Raw genomic sequence first — 13,930 nt, 5'->3', positions numbered from 1 at the left:
TACATATTTTGTTACATATTCGCTTATTTTTCTTAAATAAATATGTACATATTTCACACTTTGATATTACATAAAAATCCGGTCTCCAATTATCACTAGTTACAATTATTTTTATACCGACGTCGATACATAGATTTCTACCACCACCATTCACAGTGAATAAATTTTAAGCTACAAATTACGTCTAATTAAAATTAAAATTACTAACTTTTTATCGTCATCAACTCTAGATACGACAATGTTGTCTCTGAAGATGGAATAGAAAGAGGTGGTGAAAAGAAAGGAGAATAACAAGAAGATGATACTTATGATGAAGTAGAATAAGATTCTGATCAAGAAGAGAGATGAGATGGATGAGAAGAAAATTGAGGAGGATAAGAGATAGATGAGAAAGATGGACAAGAATAAATATATGGACAAGAAAATGGAGAGAAAGTTGGGTAAGAATATCGAAAAACGTGGGTGGGTTAAGTGAATGAAAGGAAAAAGGAGGAAGAAAGTACGAGTAGATAAAAAGAGAAGAAGATGGATGGGTGAAGGTGCACAAGAATAAAAGTAGAGCTTCGATGAGAACGAGGAAAAGGTGTAGAAAAAGAAGAAAGTGAACAATAAGGAGAAAAGACAGACAAACAGAAGAAAGTTGACATTGAGAAGGAAAGACGAACAAGTAGGAGAAAGTAATCAAACACAAACAAACAAATACAACCACACAGGCGTATACAAACTCAAATGTAACACCTGCAACAACTTCTACATAGGACAGACAGGCAGATCATTTCAAACACATTACAAAGAACACATCACAGCCATAACAAAATTACAAAACACCTCCACATATGCAGAACACATCACAAATGCCAACCACACCTACAGAGACATCAACACAGACATGGAAATACTGCACATCCAACCAGAAAGCCAGAACCTCAACACACTAGAACAATATGAAATATACAGACACACGAAAACACACCCCAACAATATTCTCAACACACAACTCAATTTCAAAACACATACACTCTTTGACTCTACACTACGAACGCACCCACACAGGAAAAAAGAGACGCCAAGACCAACAACGACCAGTTCCGAAGATGACCGAAAATAGGTCGAAACATGTTAACAAGGTACGTTAATATTTAACACAAGAAAGTTCTTATCATACATATTTCGAAGAAAGTAATCATTAAGAAGGAAATACGAGCTAAATAGGAGCATGTGAACAATAAGAAGGAAATGCGGACAGAGAGGAGAAAGTGAATATTTTTTTTTTCATTTCATTTATCAGATTCCATAGATCTTATATGAGCAATGAAGCTTTAAGATGTGGAACAAGTCAAAATTTTGCAATATTATTATAATTACAATTTTTATAATATTTTACAATTTCTACAGTTTTACAATTTTTTACAATTTTCCGCAATTTTTTACAATATTTTGTAGTGAGATGAAGATTACCCGGCATTTGCTTTTGGTTGGGGAAAACCTCGGAAAAACCCAACCATGTAATCAGACCAAAGGGGTTAAATGAAGTGAGGCCGAGGACTCGCCATAGACCATCCGGCTTCAGTCCCACGGCTTGGGAAAACCTCGGAAGAAACCATTCAATGAGACCAAAGGGGGATCCAACCCAAACCCGAACGCAGCTCCGGATCAGCAGCCCAGCGAGTCTGCCGACTGAGCTACATCGATGGCTGTACTAAAAATATACAATACATAGCCAATTAGATTATTAAATTTACAAACACAAACGATTATTCATCAGTTGAGCTATATGTGTAATACAAAACAAGTAAGTTAATTCAATTTATGGCATAAACAATTCAATCAGTTGTGATATACAGAAATTGATCATACATATCATGCAAACTACTTCAAATTACAAACACAAACAATTCATCAATTCATCAGCCAAAACTATACAAACATATACAATACAAAGTAAGCAGATTAATTCAATTTACAAGCATACTTCATTCAGCTATACAAATTTGTACAATTAATATCAAGTAGATTAATTCAATTTATAATCATAAACAATTCATCAGTTGAGCTATATAGACTACTATTCAATTTACAGCATCTACAATTCATCAGTAGAGCTATACAGACTACTGTTCATTTTAGAAGCATATACAATTCATCAACCATACTATACAAACATACAGAATCAAATTAATTCAATTTACAAATTTATTTTCGTTAAGCTATACAAAATTGTACAATTCATATGAAAAAAAAGGAAAAACTGACAAAGAGGAGAAAATGGATAATAGAAAGGAAAAACGGAAAAATAGGACGAGAAAGGGAGCAATAAGAATAAACGACGGAGGAAGAACTAGAATGTGGACAATAAGAAAGGAAATAAAAAATGGCAATAAGGAAGTAGAGAAGACAGTGAGAAATTGGAAGATATGGAGAAGAGTAAAAAGAGAGAAAAAAGGAATGTGACAGGCAAGGACAAAGAGGAAATAGTGGGACAAGGAACAGGAGAATTTGGGTTATAAGTAAAGAAAATTGACAGGTAGTGCGATATTTATGTAACAACATAAAACATGACAAGAAGAAAATAGGAGGAGAGACACATATGCAATTTCTGTGAGAATGATGTAAACCTTTATTTCCCTTTTCGGGACTCGAACTCGAATTCATTGCTAACCACAAATGTCGCCACATAGTCGCGGCGGAACTTCAATTTATAGCATCTTCAATTAATTGTTTATATGCCTCCACACAGTAGACTATAAGGCAGGAGGTACACGTGTTCGGATTGCTCACTTTTATGAGAAATCTGTGCAATAAAATCACATTTTTTGCATTAGTCAGTTTATTATTTCTAAGAGCTCCGAGTCTCTCAATCCCGCTAGTTTTATATCATAGTTATTACATCACTGAAGTATTTCACATCTTCATAGAGTATAATAAAAGCTGAATTATGAATAAATACGCCGACAGTTGTCAGTTTACTGCACTGTTAAAGCCCTCTGATAGACTAGTTGTCTTATCGAACAAACCTCGCTTTACGCCTCCGATATGAAATGTGAACTTTGCGACCTCGTATATTCTTAAATGAGGACACGAAATCCCTCCCGCCGTACAATTAAACTGCTGAAATATCGGTCAAACGAGCTTCTCCATACATAAAACCAATGTTAAAGGCTCGCCACACTTCTTATAAAATACCCCGCACGAACATTTCGTTGCGTCAGACTGTACATCAAATTCGTCTCACGTTTTAGCTACAAAACTTGGGGTCCCATCCTATGCCGGCCGGAGTAACGACAGATCTCTCTCTTTCTATCCCCCCTCTCTACCTAGCTTTTTTTCTTTCCAATCCAACCCTCCACCTCTTTCTAAAGTCCTTTCTTCCTAGGTCCTGTGGGGTTGAGGGTGGAGAAATCCTTGGCCCCCAGCATCTCTGTTATCTAGGCCTCCTGCTACCGACTTTACGCCATCTTAAGAAGCCAATACTGGGCGTGTTTGGCTCAGTGATAGAGAACGTGCCTTGCATTCAGGAGGTAGCTGGTTCGAGTCTCTGTAAAGACGCAAAAATACTTCTTGTTGATTTGTCTCGCTTACTTCCAAGCCCTTGTCACTTCCAGAAGACGTGGGGTGGGTAGGTCTCCATACAGTGTAACATTTGTGGTTGTAGCTGTATTTTATTTACGATGCTTTCATCCGCAGAGATTATTCTGCCTGGAAATTCAATGTTCGATAGTCGATATTTTTGTTGGCTATTTAAGGACGCTGTACCAACTTATAATAATAATAATAATAATAATAATAATAATAATAATAATAATGGCTTTATTTAACCTGGCAGAGTTAAGGCCGTAAGGCCGTCTCTTACACTCAACCAGTATTAAAACTTGCTTAAATAGTTGAACATAAAACTGGATCGGAATTAAGTAATTATATACTGATACAATTTAGGTACATAATGAGATCAAAAGAGGTAGTTATATAAAATTTACCTCATAAATTAAAAATAAATATAGTGGAATACATATTAATGTTGTTAGAATCAAATACGAATCACATAAAAACAGAAGCCGATAATTCAATAAAAAATGTACACAGTAAAAATAAAAATAAACACATTAGTATACATATTAGTATTAGATTACAATTAAGTAGGATTTACATAATTAAACCAGAAACCGACAATTGAATAAAATGTACACAAAAAATAGATTAATAATAATAAAAAAAACAACACAGTGGGATACATATTGGCGTTAAGTGATAAATAAACACGATTTAGATAATAAAAATAAGAAACAAAAAAATTAATAAATACAGTGGAACACATTCCATTAAATATTTGCAACGTGTTAGGTCTGGCAACTCATCATAAGATATTTTTCTAATTTACATTTAAAGACAATTAAAGTTCGGCAGCCCTTGACTTCAGGCGGCAGAGAATTCCAGTAACGAGAAGAAGGAATTGGTGAGATATCTGGCGAAATGAGACCGAGGATTCGCCATGGATTACCTGACATTCTTCTAGCAGTTTGGGAAGACCGACCACGTAATGAGCCCAAGCAGAAATCGAACCCACGTCCTAGATCAGTAGACAAATGCGCTTGCCAATTGAGCTACGCCGATGACTGGACATGATTTACCTGCAACCTTCTGTCAGGGAAAGGATTCCTTTACGTGACAGGAATCTACGACATCGGACCCACAGCTTTACTTTCCTCACTAAGAAACTATTGTAAAGATTATATCGTCCTTTATAAATTTGCCCTCATTCAGGTTTCAGTCCGCGAACCTCGGAACTAGCGCCTAGCATAGTAATTACGGAGCCACGTAAGACTATACAGGGTGTTTCGGAGGTGGTGTTACAAACTTTCAGGGATGATGGCGAAGGGCACATGTATCAATTTGAGATAAGGAACCATGGTCCGGAAATTACTGAGTCGAAAGTTATAAGCAAAAATAGTTCTGTGGAAATGGAATTGTAATTTGGCACCACATGCCCTTCTTTCCTTAACTTATGGAACAGTCGTGGAAAAATGATATGGGCCGTATGTCTCCTACGTGGGTACTTGTCCCGATACAATCTGTGAGCTTGTCTACTGTTCCCATTGGCTCATCCGTATTCGAAAATCAGGTCTGCTTATTCCGCTCTCGTGTACTCCTCCATTTCACTAGGACTGATCGACTGGACACTGCAACTTGTACACATACACTGCTGTCTACAGACGTGCATATCAGGACCGACCATGTCCGTTACACATTACGCCATTTGCATTGCTTTAGTGTAGTTTCCTGTCCCCATCCCTCAGACAGCGCACTGAACGGAATACTGTAAGCAACGTCAGATGAATACAGTATGTGTAAGATGTACAGATAAATACACATAAATAAGGTGTACAGAGGAATAAAATTACTTCATTTCCACAGAACTATTTTTGCTTGTAACTTTCGACTCGGTCATTTCCGGACCAGGGTTCCCTATCTCAAATTGATACATGTGCAGTTCGCCATCATCCCTGAAATTTTGTAACATCACCTCGGAAACACCCTGTATTGTCCATTCCGTGTAGTACAATGGGCCAACCAAGCGGCCTACGTGCTATGGCAGTCACAAGCCCGTGTCCCTCCCCTCAAGTGGGGTTAATAGATAGAACTAAATATTGTATCACTGAAGGTTCGCAAGCTAACCTATATCATATTTCTGATGATTTAATAGTGTGTGTTAGTGGAATGATTTTTGTAAAATTAAGAAAATTTGATAATCCCGAGGAAGAGCTCGTAATTCGATGTTATCCACTACAAATATCACTCCAGTCACCTACGAGGATCGAACCGTGAAAATGCTGCATAGTCTGTCTGGGACATAAAATGAAGCACTGGTTACAATTCCCTCAGATGTCTTGAATAGAAATGTAGGTATACCGAGTCTGTTTCCTGTGTCATAAAACAGTTTTGCATTATAAATAAGACGTTTCGCTCAGTATACAACACGTATTTTCTCAGGCGACATCTCTAATGGACTGACTGAACAGTAGTTATTCGAATTAACCTTAACAACAAATGTCGTAGTTTCACATTCGAATAGTATGGCAAGGGCCTTGTTGATTATTATTATTATTATTATTATTATTATTATTATTATTATTATTATTGCTAATTCATAATTTCTTACCCAAGGGCAGGTCTTCCACTGCAAACCCAGCATTCTCCAATTTTTCATATATCTTTATTACTAAATCACACCTTATTTCGTTGTGTTTGCTCCAAATAAAATAATTAATTTTTTTTTGTCAAAACGTGTTGGAACACATTTGATTTTTTTTTTTCCTAATTTTGTGTTCATAATATGTTTTAAACAAATTTACAATTTAACTCTCTTTAACTTTTTTTTTTACTAATTGCTGTAAGTATAAAGATGACATAGAAACATTTCATAATACTAGGCGAAATATGTTACCTCTTTTACTTCCACCAAAATACGAGTACAATACAAAATCTGCGCAAATTCATTCTGCATTATATGGACCAAGGTTGCACTGTACAATCAGTTCACGAAAATAAATCCAGAATTATGAAGTAAACTTAATATTTTCAGTATAGGCCTAAAAGAATTAAATATTACATTTCTGTAAATTGTAACACTTCTTTCGTATAGCCTAGATAATTCTTTTTTTCTTTTTTTCGACTAGTGTTTTTTTTTTTTTCAATTTCTACTTAAAATAATTTTATATATCACTTAATTGCTAGTATTATATTATGTAACTGGATCTGCCCCAAACACGAACATTTGCTCGTTAGTGTGCAAAGTCTATATTTTAAATATGTAGTTATAATATACAATATGCGGCAAAACAAAACGCTGAAATGTTATTGAATTGAATTGGTACAGTATGTGTTCAAAATGTGTACCATCACGTGCCACACATTTTTTCATAATGTTTCTGAAGATTATTGAACATGTTGATAAACAAAGATTGCTCTAAGGATACAAAGAATGACGTTATCTTTTCGCGTAATTCGGGAATATTTATAGTTGGGTCATCTGTCTTTAAAACTGATTCTTTCAACATGCCCTATACGTAGGCAACTGGAGCCGTGAGATCCGGCATTATTTGTTAGATTTATAGTAAAAGTGAGTTATAGTGAGTGAGCAGAGGGTAACAGTGAAAGTGCAGTGAGTGATAGTGTGTGCAGTGTGTTGTAGTGAAAGTGCAGTGAGCTACACAGCCAGTTCAGTGAATTATAATGTCCCAGCAATGAGCTAGTTTTACAGTGAAAGTGATTGAGTTACAATGAACAGTAGTGAAAGTGCAGCAAGTTATAGAGTGTGTGCAGTGTGTTGTAGTGAAAGTGCAGCCAGTTCAGTGAATTATAATGTCCCAGCAATGAGCTAGTTTTACAGTGAAAGTGATTGAGTTACAATGAATAGTAGTGAAAGTGCAGCAAGTTACAGAGTGTGTGCAGTGCGTTGTAGTGAAAGTGCAGTGAGCTACAGAGCCAGTTTAGTGAATTATAATGTCCGATCAATGAGTTAGTTTTACAGTGGAAGTGACTGAGTTATAATGAACATTAGTAAAAGTGCAGCAAGTTATAGAGTGTGTGCAGTGTGTTGTAGTGAAAGTGCAGTGAGCTACAGAGTCAGTTCAGTGAATTATAATGTCCGAATTACAATTACAATTTTTACAATATTTTACAATTTTTACAATTTTCTACTATATTTTTACAATTTTTACAATATTTTGGGTAGATGTAGTGAGATGAGGTGAGGCCCGAGGATTCGCCAAAAGATTACCGGGCATTTGCTTTTGGTTGGGGAAAACCTCGGAAAAAACCCAACCATGTAATCAGATCAAGGGGGGTAAAATGAAGTGTGACTGAGGACTCGCCATAGATCATCCGGCATCAGTCCCACGACTGGGGAAAACCTCGGAAGAAACCAATCAATGGGACCAAAGGGAGATCCAACCCAAGCACGAGCGCAGCTCCGGATCAGCAGGCCAGCGAGTCTGCCGACTGAGCTACATCGATGGCTCTACTAAAAATATACAGTACATAGCCAATCAGATTATTAAATTTACAAACGCAAACGATTATTCATCAGTTGAGCTATAACATATATAACAAGTAAGTTATTTCAATTTAAGGCAAAAAAAATTCAATCAGTTGAGATATACAGAAATTGATAATACATATCATGTAAATTACTTCAAATTACAAACATATACAATTCATCAATAGAGCTATACAGATTACTATTCAATGTAAAGCATATACAAATTCAAATTAAAGCATATACGGTGTATACGCCTGCAATCTGTTACACTACTCGACAACACGCTGAAAAGACACTCATACTCGTGCCATCTGTTGCAGTAGTCGAGAACACGCTGAAAATACACTCATGTTCACCATTTCATTATGACTAAAATAACAAGGTTTGTAGAAAGACAAAACTTAGACATTTAATATTATGGTCGAACAAACAAAGTCTTATGCATCTTGCCTATAATGATAATTAAGATGCTCATATGAAAATTATGAAACTCGCTTATGCTTGTTTCATAAACATACTCGCGTTCTTAATTACTACAATTATAGGCTCATTGCATATACTATTAAAAACAATAAAATTGTGTATACTCAGAATCCAATAAATGTAATACTTTCAAGTATAGTACTTTGTTTATTCCACTGTTCACTAATATAATACAAGAATTCTCTTCCCATGCCTTTATAACACTATATCCAAGTGAGCAGATCGAATAAAAAGCTTCAGTAATGTAAATTTAATTAAACTTCCACAAGAACACGTGTAAGCTGTGCAGACAGTTGCGTGACTCTCCGGCGGTTGCTGCAAGTTGCAATGTTCAGTAGTGGAATTCATCACCTATTTAATAAGATACAATGAGGTCTCAAGTTAGCAGAAGGTCTCATATTCAGCAACTTTATCCTATACAGAGTGGAAGTGAAATAACTCTGCAGATTTTCAGGGCGAATAGCTCATGTTGTTTATAACAAAATAAGTGTAATTACATATTGGTTGAAAGTTAATGGTTTTCTCAGAAAAAAAAATGTTTTTTCACAAATGTTTAACACCCTCTGATTCGGTAACTGTTATGAGTAGGATCGTGATTTTTGTCCATATCCATAGAAAATCTAATAAAGAATAATAAATCCCTCTGGCGTGTTTCAAAAGCGTGAACGGTTTTCGTGTAAATTTAATTTAAAAACCACTAATTTCAAGCCACTGAATAATGGTCCAGCTTGCAGCATTTTAACCAGAGAGGGAGGTGGGAGGTAGTTCACCTAGGGAGACAGACCTGTGTGCGTTGACCTCTTACATCTGTATTACGAGAAGAAATATGAGCATGTTAGCGGTGATGTTGCCAGACTGCTGAAACATACAGCTTAATTTTTTAATTAACCGTGCATTTAATCACAAAACGTAATGCAGGTTTTCTGTTCATTTAAGCGTACCGTATCGTACCTACCATTCTGCAGGATTATTTCACTTCCACTTTGTATACAAAATTATCTATTTTTGTGTTTGCGAATTATGAAGACCTCCTGTATTTTGCATGGAAGTAGGAAGAATCCATTTTCTTAAATCCATTTATTTGGCGTCAGTGAACCAAAGTGAAGGTTAAATAGTTTGCAATGCATGTCGTTTTGAAATCCTGATTTTTTTTTAAATAGAAAAAATATATTATTAAAATGATTACAATATGCGTACACATGTTTTTGTAAGGTTGAGCAAAATTACGAGTAATTAAGTACGAAGGTTGGGGCATAACTCATGTCAACTACTTTTGTTTTCAAAGTCAACCGACGTAAGGGTGATGTGATAAAAGACACTGCCATCCCCGTAGTGAAGCGAACATATTGCACGGCGGTCGATTAACAACCACATACTATGAATGCCGTAAGCCATATGGTTATCAGGTTTATCACATAGAGAGCGATGTTACGTGCAATGCGTAATGCAGTTGTGAGTCGACCGTCGCGCAAAATTAATGTAGCCCGATGAATCTTTAAGATCGGTATATGTGCTGAAATGCTATTCCAACTACCGTGTAAACGCCAGTCCTATCGCACTAGTACACATAGTCTATTGTTTTTTCAAGTAGCACATGCACATATCCTGCCCTTTAAATTAACGTCATGATGTGTCGTTTATGGATGTTTGATTCCTACTTTACTCTACCCTACTAGTACACATACCCTGCCTATTCATTTGCTTATTTCAAAATTTCGAACCGCGCCCACATTCTCATAAAAAATAGTTGCCATGACTTAACCTTCAACCGTCGTATTTCTAATTCAACAAAACAACACGGCTTATAAATGAATTTAAGTCTCTTATATTTCCTTTCACTCTTTATTTGTTTTTCTGTCTGTCTGTTTGCTTGCTTGTTTATTTATTTATTTGTTTTTTTGTTTGTTTATTGGTTTGTTTGTTTATTGATTTGTTTGTTTATTGATTTGTTTGTTTATTGATTTATTTGTTTGTTTATTTGTTTATTTATTGATTTATTTGTTTATTGATTTATTTGTTTATTGATTTGTTTGTTTATTGATTTGTTTATTGATTTGTTTGTTCGTTTATTTATTGATTTGTTTGTTTATTTATTGATTTGTTTGTTTGTTTATTTGTTCATTGATTTGTTTGTTTGTGTTTGTTTATTTATTGATTTGTTTGTTTATTTATTGATTTGTTTGTTGGTTTATTGATTTGCTTTTTGGTTTATTGATTTGTTTGTTGGTTTATTGATTTCTTTATTGGTTTATTGTTTTCTTTGTTTGTTTATTTATTTCTTTGTTTGTTTATTTATTTCTTTGTTTGTTTATTGATTTATTTATTGGTTTATTGTTTTTTTTGTTTGTTTATTGATTTGTTTATTTATTGATTTGTCTGTTTATTTATTGATTGATTTGTTTGTTTATTTATTGATTGATTTCTTTATTTGTTTATCTATTGATTTGTTTGTTTATCTATTGATTTTTTGTTTATCTATTGATTTTTTGTTTATCTATTGATTTGTTTGTTTATCTATTGATTTGTTTTTATCCATTTGTTTGTTTGTTTATTTACTAATTTATTTGTTTATTTCTTAATTTATTTGTATGTTTATTTGTTTATTTTTGTTTATTTATTTGTATGTTTATTTGTTTATTTTTTGTTTATTGATTTATTCATTCATATCTCCCTTACACTATTTTCTTTTCTGAAATTAATAGCTTCTTCGTGTGAATTTGATATGTGTGCGTTAGGTTATATGGGTGTTTTAGGCTCTAAGAATTAGATCTGACGTGTCTAAAATAGGCTCTAAAATCATACCTAAAATTACATTTAATCACATCTTACTCAAAACTAATAAATATATCTCATGCCTACTACTGTTATTTGACTATTAAATGTCATAACAATCCTGTCCTTTAGAAATTGCCTTAAACAATAGTAAATTTCTCTAGTTGTCTATATAGAGATATTTTGTAAAGTGGGATGAAAGTATGCAATGATAATGAAAAACTGAAGCATTATGTTATCCCCCACATTTACATCGTTTTAACCACATCTAATATCCAAAATTTTGCACTTGTAGTACACAACCAGTGACTTCCAAATCTTCGAGAGACATTATTTGTCGCTTTTTGTCCCTTAGCACAAGCTTGTAGACAAAGAACGAAGGCTTCTCTACTGATGTCGCTGGAGCATACTTAAATTTGGAATTGTTTTTGCTAGAAAGCCACATTTTCACATTTTGTTGCACTTCCCCTACAAGACATGCGCTGCCGCATTGAGTTTGACGAATCAAAGGATTACTATGATGGCCGAAAGTGTTGTGCAATCTTATGCGGAGGACCAAGTGAAACTCCGGAAATGGTAGATCAGTATGCAGGACGGTATATTGTGTGTACCAAGGTGCGTCTGTTATTAACATCCGATATCTATTCTGAATAGTTTGCATTCTATTTATTTAAAGTAAGAGGCAGAACATTGCACAGAACAGCCATACTAGTTGTCTGATACATTATATTGTAAAGCAAATTTCTGCTTCCTGTGAAATCGTGTGCTTCAGTTGGAGAATATGATGCATTTAAACGACCCGGCCACATCTGTGGCTCAGCGCTAAAGCTCTGCTTGTCCATACTGGCAGCCCTGGTAAAATTCCCAGCCAGGTCGTGATGAAATTTGTGGTGGACAGAGCAGTCATTTCATAAGGTTTCCTTCTTCCATTATTCAGGGGTGTGCAGGAAGGAACTCGCAAGGGCTCGCGCGAACCCTTTGTTAAATATTTATACTTACTGGTAAAATTAACACATTTTGCTCCACTATGTTCAAATTTATTAACAAAAAATAAAATAGATCAAAACGTAAGAATACAGTTCCCAGTCATAAGCAACGTGAGGTTTCGACAATAACCGTGAGTCATGAAAGTTTATCGGAAAAATTCAAGATTCCTGCAATGATAATATAGGTAAGCAAGAAGCACTTTAGCCAGACATCCCCGCTCTTCACCATTTTGTCAATCTATTAGTCCCCGTGAAGGAAAAAGTACGGGCTGGGACTGTTCTCGCACGCAGGCCGCTCTGATGAGCCCATTGTACTACCTTCGATGGAATGGTGTGCATTCCCTAAGGTCCCCCCGCCCTATAGATCCCCCTGCGCGCCTTCAAACTCCCGTTCAGCCTACATGATCCCATTACCTTTCCACGTAGGCCTCATCGAGGACCCTCAAAACCGGTCCCACGAGTTACCATGGGCCCACGGTGCATAGCGCTACCACCAACAACGACTGACCACCATAGATACCGAAACAGTAGATTTTAGTTGAGTACAGCGAAGAGTAGCCTATAGATTGTTACCCGCGCCTAGTTATGCTCCCGCTCGCTACAGACGGTACGCAGTTCACATAAACAACGCATAGTAACATTCTGTGGAGCTTTGTACATTCTTGGATAATTTGAAGAAAATTGTTAATTCATATTAATAATTTAGGTTTTGAACAAAGTGAGCTATTCTGTTATTATTGTATTATTTACGTAATGCTAATATTATGCATGATTCCAAAAAGTAAACTCATCTGTTATTAAATAATTATGCAAACAGGCGTGTGTAACACGTTAATTTTTTCCTGATTATTCTTCGTTAAATGTTGGACTGTAACGCAACCGAATGCATAGCAGCACGAGACGTCAAGTTCAACATCGGAATTACGATACGAACTTCCTAGCTGTCATTACAATGAAAATTATTATTTTTTTAAACTATTATAGGTTTAATATTATCTCCCACATACGAGATACATTATTAGATTCACAAAGTAGTTGTTCAGCTGATGATAGTACGAAATACTGTATCATATTTCAGATTTTCTCCAGTAACGTCTTGTGACGTAGAACGAATATTTTCAGAGTACAAATATTTTTTTTCTGACCATAAAAGAAGTATTTCTTTTGATAAAATGAACATGTTCTTTATTATTTGTTATACTGAGGCGAAAATCATAAATGTATACTTTGTATTTTATTTCTATATGTATTGGTAAATTATTTTAGATTGGGAGTTACGAAGTATATGATTACAAATTATTTATTTTATATTATTCGTTTATTATTTTCTTGTTCTAAGGCAATAGACGATTGGAGCATATGTTTGGTTACCAACCTGCTGTACATGTTTGTCGTTTTGATTAATTGACATCGAGAGCTGCGTACTACTTTTCATTCGGTAGCGATATAGTCCTAGCTCACACAAATTAACAGTTTTGGTACCAACTTCCTAGCTCTGCTGACCACATATTCACGGGGATCCAATTTCGGCGGCGGTCCGTAGGAGAGACTACTTCGGAGCAAGCCCGAAAGCTAGGAAAGAAACGGAGATGATGATGATGATGATGATGATGATGATGATGATGATGATGATGATGATGATGATGATGATGAA

The sequence above is a fragment of the Periplaneta americana genome, chromosome 15 (genome assembly GCF_040183065.1).
Source record: "Periplaneta americana isolate PAMFEO1 chromosome 15, P.americana_PAMFEO1_priV1, whole genome shotgun sequence".
Taxonomy (NCBI): domain Eukaryota; kingdom Metazoa; phylum Arthropoda; class Insecta; order Blattodea; family Blattidae; genus Periplaneta; species Periplaneta americana.
The sequence above is the reverse complement of the archived record's forward strand: the minus strand, read 5'-3'. Positions refer to the sequence as shown.